The following is a 13305-nucleotide window of genomic DNA, read 5'->3' as shown; positions in this document are numbered from 1 at the left end:
AAGAAATGTTTTGTTAAATACAGCTTCAGAAGTAGTCACACAAAATGTTTAATTACTGGTGCAACAAGTGAAAATATAAATACAACTTGACGTCTTCATAATACTTCATTCCGCTTGGTCAGAAAATACGATGTCCGGCATGTTTGTTCGGTTATTACAATTGGAAAACTCATATGCATCTACATTGAACGAAATAGTATTGTTCGTCATCACGTTTGTGACATATAGTTTAGATATTGTTCAAATATAGCAACAGTATTTCTTTTACATTAAATATCAATGGCAACAAAGTTAACACAAACTCATTTGTACTTAACCTTTGTAAACTTAACCTTAAACACGAGGTATTTATTTATTTATTTATTGTCACATTTTCTAATATCTATGAACAGAACGTTGATCTGCCTTTCAATTTCAACTGTATAAATTTAAACTTAATGTTGTTAGTATTTTTTCAAAAGCACTACATTAAAACTTGAGATGTTCAAGGTGAGATAGTCCCTATCAACACATTCATTTAAAATATCGCATAATGGAAATATTCTACTAGTACACATACAATGATCAGTGGGCATGGCTTATAACATTTTGGAAAATTATTGCATTACTTATGTGAAAAACTACAGAAACAAGCTCAGTAGCAAAAAGTTTAAACATAAACCCGGTTTAATGGCACTGGGTAAACGCCAAAGACGTAGAACCCAAAAACAAAAGATCACAAACAAGAAACATGGAAGAACAGCACAAAACTCCCCCACAAACAGTAAAGTGCATACACACTCTATATTTAAAAATCTAGGTATGTTTATCAAGGATTGTTAGGTACCACATTGGAACGGTCAGTAAAATGTAAATTTCCTGGGGGTTTAAAATGATAATGTGTGAGCTAGCATGTCGCAAATCGAAATGGGTAAGCATATCAAGTGCTTCATGGTTTAGATTTTGTTGGGAAAATGTACTGAATACACCCAATACCTGATAGATACGACAGAGAACAAAACTATACACAGCGGAGATAAAACACCACAAAGTTATTAATGCGTTATTTAATTCCTGTTTTATTGTCTTGATTTCTTTCCATGGCCATGGAGTGTACAGCAAAGTAACTGGTTCTTATAAATGATATGTATATATGGAGACGGGTGGAAGTTGACATAGCGGCTCGTCCAATATGACTTTCCAAGCTGTATACTCGTCCAAATATATATCCGTATAGTACAGAATAATGTTAAATAACCTATAATTATTAAACATACTGTAATCAAATATTGAGTGAGAGGTCATTTGAGACCAATTGGGTATGGTTTTATTTAATATACGAATCATGCAAGAATTTATGAATTGCAACATTATTTTCAGAATTAACTAAGAAGGTCCCGTTTTTCCCTCGTGTTTTCCTTATAACATGATCAAGCTATTATAAGTTCACGCTTTCTGGAATAAATTGTCTAGTGTTTACAATTGAACAATGTAATTAGCTTGAATATAATCAAGATAAAATACTTCTGATTTGTTCAATTAAATTAAACTAAGTAACTTTTAACCTTTCGACATGATATAAGATACTTAAACCATTTATGATTTAAGAATATTTCGAGGAATAAGGGCTAGCACATCCAAATAAGATACTTCAAGTAGGACTTCGTATTTCAAAAACATATATACAGCCGAAAAATCAAATGCTTAGTATGTGTCCTTATTTAAGACCAATGTACTTCCTGTATGTAATACATTAGTAGTACGTTTTGCTGGATAAAGTAGGAACACAAATCGGCTACTTTCCTTTGTCACTTTATTAACGACACAGTTCATGCCTTTTTGTGTCAATAACTAGAACAGAAACCAAACAAATCGTTAACACAATATCATCTCATGCTGATTTGATACCTTTTTGTTATTGTTAAGCATATCGACGGGGAGCTCAAGGTAGTTCACAAAGGACAATTTCATATCCAACTACAATATACAAATACAATAAGGAAAACTTCAAACTCAAGTGGATGCCAATTTTGAATCAGATATCGGCGGTATTCGTTACTTTCGTAATGCCATTCTAAAGATATTCATAATTTTGTGTCGGGGTGGTGGATGTATTTAAAAGAATAAAATTCGATCGTTTAAGGCAGTAAAATGTACCCTTTGTGTGCTTAATGTATTTTCAACATTTATATACACTGTATAGAAAGTGATGCACTTTATAGTTATTAAGATATCATAATGAATAATATGAATACAGTTTGAAATTAATTATAATGTCGAAACTGATTTAGCACCGGAGTATGAAGACAAATCAAACCAAAGCAAAGTCGTGAAAGTAAAGTCCGAAACAACCCTTTTTAATTTTCGAAAGACTCGACTTCCTACAAGAAGATGAGGTCATATTCAAAGTTATACATGAGAACCTCCCTGTTTATTCGTGTTGGTATCAATCTTACAAAAAGTTATTGCACCATGGCTATACATTTTAACTGACAGCAAAGCAAGCGGTACCATGTGACCATTTTGCTAATATGCAGTAATGCAACAGTCAATTGTAACCACGCCCCCCCCCCCCCAGGTCCGGGGGTATACCGGGGATAGCCGGGAAAATGGGCCGTGTTTTTACCTTTCAGATGGCCCCGCAGTGCCGGGTGAATGCGGTGATTTTGCTTCGCTTTAAATATAGCGGGGACTGGGTCTAGGGTCCCTGTGGTGCGGGGGCATTTGACGGGGATTTTACCATCTGTTCGTGCCCGCATGGCTGGGATTTTAGCCGGGGTTGGCTGGACCGATCTGGGGGGGGGGCGTGGTTACAATTGACTGGTGCATAATGTATTACACATACTAACAAAATGTTGTATCTTCAACACATTTCAACAGAATAATAATTTGAAACTAATATTTAGTAAGCCTCTCTAAATGATCGTGCGATAAATGCCCGATATTTGTACAAATGTCAAGGTTTATTCCCAATTGACGTCATCGTTCTACTTTGCTCCACTGGATCAGAAAATATTCGTTTTCATATTGTTATTGACACCGTAGATTGTATCATTAAAGAAAAACCGAAACCTAGACTTACTGAATCATCATGCCCTCTAAGTAACCAAGGTCAAGGCCTTGGTGAAATGTTACTGCTCTTTCTTCAGCTTGCAGCTGTAAAATAACATGTATTGCTAATCAACAGCCATTTGATCATCCTACCTAGTTAACTGACAAATGTGACTTTTCTGTGAGTTTGACGTATTAGAAGAATAGTAATAAATTGAAGCATAATAGTGCTACTTACATACAATGCTTATTCTTTGTGTATTTATAGCTGCACTCTCACAGATTGAATGTTTTTGACAGAATTTTGTTTTATTTTTTGTCTTTGAATCAGCCAACTTTTGTGAAAATTCATAGACACGAGTGATACAAGACTGCTTAGATAATCGTAACGCAGGTTTTAATATCTATGTTAAAAATTGATGTTTAATGCATTTTTATTTAAGCGTAAGTAACGTTTTTGGCCATAAAACATCATTTTTTTTGCACGGAAATATGAAAAAAATGCGATCTGATCTTTTGTAAGGAGTCTTATATCACTGGTTTTCAGAAACTTACGCAAAACTTGACTCATTCCAAGACAAAAATAGAGTTGTCAAAACAGTTAATCTGTGAGAGTGCAGCTTTAAAGAATTGCCTGTTGTTTATACCGTGTGTTGTTGGGGTTGTGCTCGTTTCTTTTAATTATGATGTCTTATTATTGTAGACAGAATGGCCCTGATGATCACATGATGTAATTCACTATTCAATAAAGAGCTTTAGTTACATACTAAAACATGACATTGAATACGTGTCCATTTTACTAACCGCACTCTATTTCCAATCCAAGAGGCATGCTACGTGACATTTAATATCAATACAAAAGTACTTAAAGTTTATCAAATAATGTCAAAAATAATGTCAAGGCATATTTGAACCTGTAAGTCATTTTAAGATCAAGTTTCGACTAATCACTAATCAAGTACGACTGTGATATTTCAAAATGCTCAGTCTTGTCCTTATATTGGTTCAAATCTTATGTAATAACCTTCCTGTTTAACATACAGTTGTTATCAATAAGAAACGTGTTCTTTCAAATACGTTACTTCCTTATGTCACATGTACCAATGTCAGACATTCGATCGAAAGTGTTTTTATGGTGCGGTCAAATACTAGGAAGTAAACTCAACCACATGATTTTTATAATATCGTCCTGGTTAAATAACTTTGCTAAAAAGACGTGCCTATAAATGTGTTGTAAAACATCTTAGTTAGATAAAAATTATCTAAGATAAAAAAAGCTTTGCATACCCAGTCATAATACTAGGAAAAACTTGTGTTCAAGAGGTTGCATACCTTTAACATTGCATAATTTTATTCCCACTTGCTATTTCAAAGAAATCATAACTTTTGCTTTACTATTCCATTCAACCCAGAATATTCGGTTATGTAGGCCGTTTAATTTCAAGACATTTTTGTTTATTCACTGCTTTTAACAAGAGAGCCGCTGAGCGAACGCAAAAAGCTTGTCTGTTACTTTGCCATACTTTGCCGACAAAGGGGCGTAACTGGATTTGTTTTCTGTGGTGTGGGCCTTGCTGATCATGTACCTATTGTAACAGGCAACACGTTTACCAAGTTTCGGTTGCACTGATCTTGATCTTGATCTTGAACAGATATGGGTCATGGCGAAGGGTCAAGTTTTGGGTCAACGCCGACGACGACTTCTACGAAAACGAAGATCACAATACCTCATCTTGTTTTCTTCGAAAAATAGACTAGCTAGCAACGTTTTATCTTTATAAAAACCACTGTGCAGATTTTAATATCGCTAAGTTACATGGAAAATCTACTGTGTGAAATTAGTAAAACATAGGACATTAGACATTGGACATTCAAAATTGAACATAGTGCTGGTTTTACATTGGACATTCAGAAAATGAATTTCTTGCTAGCATGACAAAGGACATAGGACATTCAAAATTAAATGTCTTTCTGGTACGATATTCGACATTAAAAACTCAAAACATTCAAAAGTGAATGTCCTTTAACGGGTAAGTTATTATGAAATAAGCATTCACATTTACTCTATGAGCTGGAATAAATGATAAGTACAAATGTCAAGGGTTGTCTCCAATTGACTTCATCATTTGACTATGCACTATTGAGTCAGAACATTTCATTGTTCATATGGTTATTGACACCGTAAATTGCATCATTAAACAACCACCTTATGCATCAGTCAATTGTAGCCACGGCCCGCCCAGGTCCGGGGAATAGCGGGGACTATGACTTTCGGTCCAGCCAAGCCCGGGTAAATTCCCCGCCCTGCGGGTACGAACTGCTGGTAAAATCCCCGCCAAATGCCCCCCCCCCACCCCAGTGACCCCCAGCTATTTTTGGCTCGGAGAAAAAAAACACCGCATTCACCTGGCACTGCGGGGCCACCTTGAAAATAAAAACATGGCCCATTTCGCCGGCTATCCCCGGTATACCCCCGGACATGGTGGGGCCGTGGCTTCAATGGACTGGTACATTAACCTACATTTACGAAATAATCACGCTATAGTAGTAATCTTCCGCAAGGTTCTAAAGTACCGAGGTATGGTTTACTAACTGGTGCAAACAGTGAACAGATTAAGTCATTGAGCATGTGACCTTAATAAATGAATCAGAAAGAGTACATACAGTATCACATTAGTTGTTAACATTTGTCATTATTATTTACCCTTCAAAATTGCAAGTAATAACCTTGTTCGACTATCGTATTACATGCTCCGTTTGTAAAAAATTCGAACAAGTAAGTACAATACCTGTTTCCCTTTGACGTCATCTAGTACTTCGCTCCGCTAGATCAGAAAATAGTATGTCTGATATGTATGTTCGGTAAAACCAAGAAAACGCGAAAACATATGCATGTGGCGAAATAATATTTATAACTCAATTTCCATTCCTTAAATTAACTGCCTTTCGGCAATTGCGGTTAAAATCAATCGTTGAACGCAACATCTTCAGATATGTTCGGATTGCAATTGATTGCATAACAATATACATGTACATGAAAACTATTGATCTTGTGTCAGCAGGTCCCGTAAAATATAAATCAACATTTGAGAAAGTGTTAATTTATTATATTGTAAATGTATTGTTGTCATTAGTGTTTCATTTTTAAGTTTAAAAGTGATTTCAAGTGGTTTTCCCGCGTTATTGTGACGTCATTTGAAAAAACCCTTTGGTCTCCACACACTTTGACCAGCCCACCTGCGTTTATACCCCGATAATGACATCGACCCCGCAATTCATTCGTTAAGTAAAGACCACCATCATTTTGGTGACGTTTTATTTAACATGTGGTTTAATAATACTATTGTATTATTGATTAGAATTAAATACCAAAATATGGCAACAAACATAATTTCAATCCTAAACTCGAGGTGTCTTATGTTATATTTTCAATTATTATTTATGAACAGTAGATTTGATCTACCTTTCAATTTCGGCAATGAAAAACTGTATGTGGTAAGTATTTATTTCATGATCACAAAATTATAATTTTAGATGGCCAAGGTGAGAGGGTTACTTACAGTAACTAACACACGAATTAAAATATCATATAATGGGAATACTTTCTGAACAATAATTTACTTGTTATATACAATATTCAGTGAGCATGTTGTTTTATCACATCATTTTTTCATGAGATTTAGGTTAATGTTTGCATGACGTAAATCGAAACGGGTAAAGATATCAACTTACTAGCAAGTACGTCAGAGTTGCCCAATATAATTTAGCATTAGTAGCAAAAACTAAATACACCGCTATTTGAATTATACGACAAGAGGTCAATACTATAGAAAGAGGAGATAAAATACCACGAAGTCGTTTATGCTTAATTTGAAGCCTGCATGCAATGTTTATGATTAGAGGAAAGTAATGCAGTTTGACTCATTGTCAAGGCCAAAAATAATGGTTTGGTTAGTGTTGCATCCTTTTCAAAAAACAGATAGGGTAGGTAGGCTTTATTTATTAGGCTTTATATAAGAACGTTGTTGTCATCGTTGGAGAACCGTGTTAAAGGAATATTCCGTGTAAAGCTCTGAAGATTTTAAACTACATATTAAAACACACACTTAGATGTTTTTATTTATTTATTTATTTATTCATTTTTACCAACGGACTATAAAATCGGTCGAGTATTTTTCGTAGGTAGGGTCGGATAACCTGATCCAAATGTATATTGTTAATGTTTAAGGCTCTATTATATCATTTGAGTAGTGTTGTTTTGTTGTTGCTACTAAGTAAAGGCAAACCGAAACACTTAACCAGGGGCGGTTCCAGGAATTGACGTTAGAGGGGTCGTACGTAACGCGCACAACCTTTTGACATTCGCCGTTGCGTGATAACCGGTATTACATGGGTTAAAATGTAGGCTCAACCAAGTAAAATATAACAATTTCTAGTTCGAAATAGGGCATTTTGGGCGTTTTTGTTTTGTTTTTTTATCTCCGATACTGAAAATAAAAAATACTTGTGTGATTTAAGGTGTGGGTTGGGGGGGGGGGCGGGTGTGTCCCCCTCCACCATAAAATAGATAATTATCTAGTGTAAACATCCTGTGGTAATATAATACTTATGCGAAAAACTACAGAAACAAGTTCAGTAGCCAAAAATTTAAACATCAACCCCATTTAATGACACAGGGTAAACACCAAAGACATAGAACATAAAAACAAAAAATCACAAACAAGAAACATGGAACAACAGCACAAAACTCCACAAACAGCACAGTGCATATATGCAATATAAAGAATAGGTATGTTTACTAGGACCTGTTTTAGTTGCACTCATCTTCGGTGATTCTGCAAGCCAAGTTTCAATCAAATGTTCTATCTGATCATACATGTGTTGTATATACACGCACCAGAGCTATGAGGTTATTGACTAAAAGATAACGTGCCTAAACGATGCTTCACTAAATATAAAAAAAAAAAACATATTTATAAAAAGGTGTTAATCAAAACAGTGAATAATCAAAAGTATGCTGCTATTCATATTGAATTTACTCTGAATAGAATCTTAATACACCCTTATTCAATTCAAATAATAACTCAAATAATTTCCTCATTCCCAATTTGATCTAGCAGTTCATTCAACCAAAAGCTGTATACCTTCATGCAATAAACTTAAGTAAAGAGACGAAAAAAGGATTGTTATACCACTTCCCAGATTCAGGAAAAAAAACAAATATAGAACAATACATCTCACTGCAGGAGGTGATAGTGAACCAGGTGCTTACTATTTTTATGCGCAAAGGAAGGGTGGCTTGAAACAATAAAGTAATAACGCCAATTCTTAATGGTTACTATAAGTTATCCACGTACAATGGTAATACGATATTTTTCCATTTGTTTCTTACCATTGACAGACTGACATTCTGTACGAATTAATAGACGGATTGTAATCAAGTATCTTGTGAGAAGTAAGGCGCGTACACTTTAATATGGTTTGACCGAGGATGGGTACCTTTGCTATTCAACAGACAGTATACCCTGCCTTTCAATATCCTGAAGTAGCTTCTTTAAATACATTTAAGTAAGAGAGTAGTCGAAAAATATAATTGTATATAAATAATGTTTAACCACCAATACATTTCTCTGCGAGTTTGGTTTGTGGTCACCTAGCTGGACAAGTGGGTTTCCCTACGGTTACTTCAATTTCCCGCACAAAAGAAGACCAAACTCTCGCGTAACACCGTGCCGAGCGATTAATGTAATGCTGCAATGACTCATGTCATAACTGGTGTTAAATAGATACATTTAAAGTCATACTTTTCTGACGTATTTGACATGAACATTGAAGCCTTGATCGTCAGATTACATTTTTCCTCCTCTTGATATCCCATTACGTATTGTGTGCTTACGCATATTTTGCATATCATGTAAAAAATAAACAATATTGCAAACATTTTATGACTTGTATCATTTCATTTCAATCACGCACTCTTTTATTCACAAGCTACCTTTTAACCTGCGCAGTCAATTGAAAAACATGAAGGGAACTACCCTGTGTGCGATAAAACCTTACTTACAGTATACGCCCATAGACAGGCATGGCTTACTTCGCTCATGTTAATACAGGATAATATATCACAACCGTATTCAGATTCAGTATGAAGGAGTGCTGTAGTTTCAGGCTTGTTATCATGAGGGGCTTTTTAAAGAGATAATGTAAAGTTTTTACATTATATAAATCAGAGTTACAAAATGCTTGTGTTGTACGCGCAGTATCACGTCCTCTTCTTTCACTTCCTTACATCGAACGAAGCACTTTTATTGACCTCATATTGGTTTTTGCTTGATTGATCTCGATCCCTTCCAATCTTATTCATATTGGTATGCGGTACTTTAAGACGGTTATGCAGTAAGAATCAACAATCATATTACAGACCACCCAGTGTGTGTCCATATACTATTATAATAACCTTCCTTTATGTAATGCAGTAAGAACATTTCAATGAATGAAGAAGTAAGCGAAGTAAGCCATGCCAAGCAATTGATATTTTTTAAAGACTCAACCACCAAAATTTTTTCATGATTATAGGGTTATATTTAAAATTATAAATTGGACGCACCTAGTTAGTTCGTATTGATAGCAATCTTAAAAGTTTACCATTACTTAAGTTGAGCTGACAAATCATATGACATCTTTGCTAAATTATATAAAACCAACAGAATGCAAAATAATAACACGTAACAAAAACGGGTATACAATACAATATAGTAAGTATTGCAAAACATTCTTTATTGACAATTTAAACAGATAAATAACTCTGAAACAAAAATGAACTCAACCATTCTAAACGTTTGTTCGATAAATTCCCCACATTTTTACAAATGTCAAGTTTTATGACCAATTGACGTCATCATTCGACTTTGCGCCATTGGAGCAGAAAATATTCTTTTTTTATATTGTTATTAACATCGTAAATGAGATTATTACAAAACCACCTAAGCCTCCGTTTACGTAACTATAGAAGTAACCTTACCTAAGGTAACAGCCCTAAAGTACCGTGGTACTTGGTATGAGTTATGAGACAACCCGCCAAAATGTTCTGCGAAGGAAAAGGATCTATTTTATATTCTGAAGAAAACCTTTGTTAAATACTGTATACTAGATGGTTTACTAACCGTTGCAAAAAGTGATGAGATTGAGTTCCCTTTCTTTTAACATGTAACTTTATTCAATAAATCAGAAATTAATTAAATAATCATATGTGTTGTTGACTTTGGTATTGCACAAAGTAATTCTTAAACTGATGTAAAAAGAAATGTTTATACTGGGTGAACTATACTACAATAGGCAATACATCTCATTGATATTATCATTTACCCTTCAAAGTATGACCTTGTACGAGTATCATATTACATGATCTCTTAGTATAAAGAAGGACTACAAAAAGTACAACTATTTACAATCAATTGACGTCATCATACTTCTTCGCTCCGCTTTATTAGGAAGTACTATGTCTGGCATGTTTAGTTGGTAATAACAATAAAAAACAAACTTATATACATCTGTAAGTTACAGAATAGTAATGTCCACAACCATGTTGGCGATATATTATTTATAATTTGCTGAAATTTAGCCAAAGTATCATTTTTTAACATTGAATATCAATGGCAAGATGCAGAAAATCATTTGTACTTAACCTTTGTAAACTGAAGCCTAGACTCGAGGTATTTTCAACCACATATTTAAATATTTTTGAACAGAATATTCATCTTTCTTTCAATTTCAACTGATTAAAACTTTATTTTGCTAGTATTAATTTCATATGCAAACACAAAGTTATAATTTTTAGATGTCCAAAATGAGATATTCCTTTAAAGATTTTAAAAGCTTAAAGAATGTTATGTCATTGAATGCTTTCTGAATACATTCTACAATGTTCAGTGTGCATGCTGTTTTATCACAGTAAATATTTTATTATTTTTGATTGAAGTTTGCATGACATAAATCGAAATGGGTAAGCAAAATACGCATATCAAACTACTTGCAACTGTGTCACGGCTGCCGCAATGGTAATTTAGCATTTGTAGCAAAGGCAAACCCTTGACATCCTACTTCAGGTTACACACCACCATTGTCACCTCTATAATTCAATGTGAAATGATTATTTTTAGACAACATTTAAAGGCATTTCGAGCGAATGCAGACTATGATAAACATATATATTCTTAAAGTACAAGCTTAAATTACCTTTTAAGCCAATATAAAATGGGGGGGTCAAGTTATTCTTAAGAAAAATCACTCCACTTGAAAAACGAACTCTAAAAATTGCACAGTCCGCCATGACAGTTCTTCCAAAATGACCTTTCAACTATAGGGCAGCAGTTTATGCTTAAATCTCTATTCTAAATGATAAATCAAGCAATAATAGAAACTCAAGGTATAACAGTTTCAGGAATAATTATATTTTTGATTTACAGTGTATTCAGTATGTGAAAACATGTCTATCAGTCATGAAAACATTATTTTTTTATTGAGAATTTTCCACACAACGGAAGTACATATGACGCAATGGTGACGTCATACCTTCAAAAGATACGGCAGCGAACGCAACTATGCACAGACGAGATAACTTACACTAAGTATTACGGAATGCCGTTAGGGTCATCGCCTGTGAATGTGTTGATCTGAAACGCGATAATCGATAGTACGATTATGAAAATGCGAAATCACGAAACTACGCTAATAAAAATGCGAAAGTACGATGATGAAAACGCGATAAAAGTCGTTAAAGCGTCAATTTTTGTTTTTGATTTTTTTTCCGCGATCATGATGTGCTCAGTAAATACAATAGTGATTAAAAATGATGATTATCTGTGGACATATGGTGACACAGTTTAATGCTGTTATTATAAGCATACACGTACCAGCTACATAGCACAAAAAACGAAACACTTAACAACCTTTATCGAGATGTCGTGAACACCAGAACTGTTCTGGGCACCATCATAATTTCGCATCTAACATTTACATGAATTTTCTGATCATGGTTACATGTTAATATTGACTTCGAGATAGAGTGCCTAATTTAAACGACCATGTAGTTTACAATGGCCACATATTCATGGCGGCAGCTTTTGTTTCAAAGCTGCACTCTCACAGATCGAACGTTTTGACAACTTTTTTATTTTTTGTCTTAGAACGAGCCAATTTTTGCGAAAATCCATGGAAACCAGTTATGTAAGACTGCTGACAAAAATAAGTTCGCAGATTTATATATTTAAGTTCCAAAATTGATGCTTTATGCATTTTTCGTAACGGTTTAATCCATAAAACATTAATTTTCGAACGGAAATATGAAAATCTACGATTTGATTTTTCGTCAGCAATCTTATATCATTGGTTAGCAAATATCTACGCAAAAAATGCTCTTTTCAAGACAAAAAATAAAAAAAAGTTGTAAAAACGGTAAATCTGTGAGAGTGTAGCTTTAAATTCATAATGATAAACACTTGAAATAAATTACGAACACACATTTTGTTAAGGTGTTAATCGCTGTGAATAAGTATGCTACTAAGTTTATTTATATTAAATAGTACTTTGAATCGCATCTGAAGAAGTGCCTTATCCATTTAAACAACAAACCAATGATTGCGCCATCACCAGAATGATCCAACAGTTTATTGAAAAGAGCTGTACTTAGAGGACATCAACCTAGAAATAAAGACGAACATCTAAAGAGGAATCTTAGACCAATTTCGATATTTTGGACAATGCATATTACAAAATGTTTCACTGCAGGGGAGCATGTAGCTGCTTTTTTAAACGAATTGGAAAATTGTAGTATATGATTGGCTAGGAATACCAAGTGATCAATACTACGTGGTTAAGTTAAATAGGTTGGTGCAGTAGTAATACGATATTTTGTACCCATTCCCTCACTTTATTTAGACTATCTGCTGTCTTATGTCCTTAAACGTGAGAGGTTATGCAGTCCAATTGGGTACGGTGTTCTTAGGATTGGTACATCTGTTTTCAATACACTTTGGACTTTATACTTATCAGGAAGAAATTTCCTCAAGTACATTTGTAATATTTAGAGAAACATTGAAAATAAAACATTGTTTAATAAACGTAATGCTGCCAATACATTCTCTGTGAGTTTGGTTTGTGGTCACCAAGCCGGACTAGTGGATTTCCCCTGAATACTGTGGTTTCACCCGCAACACAAGACCACAATTTCGCGTGACATCGTGCCCACAAGAGTGGTTAATATATCGTTGTTATAAC

The sequence above is a fragment of the Mya arenaria genome, chromosome 3 (assembly GCF_026914265.1).
Source record: "Mya arenaria isolate MELC-2E11 chromosome 3, ASM2691426v1".
Taxonomy (NCBI): domain Eukaryota; kingdom Metazoa; phylum Mollusca; class Bivalvia; order Myida; family Myidae; genus Mya; species Mya arenaria.
This window is presented reverse-complemented; position numbering follows the sequence as displayed.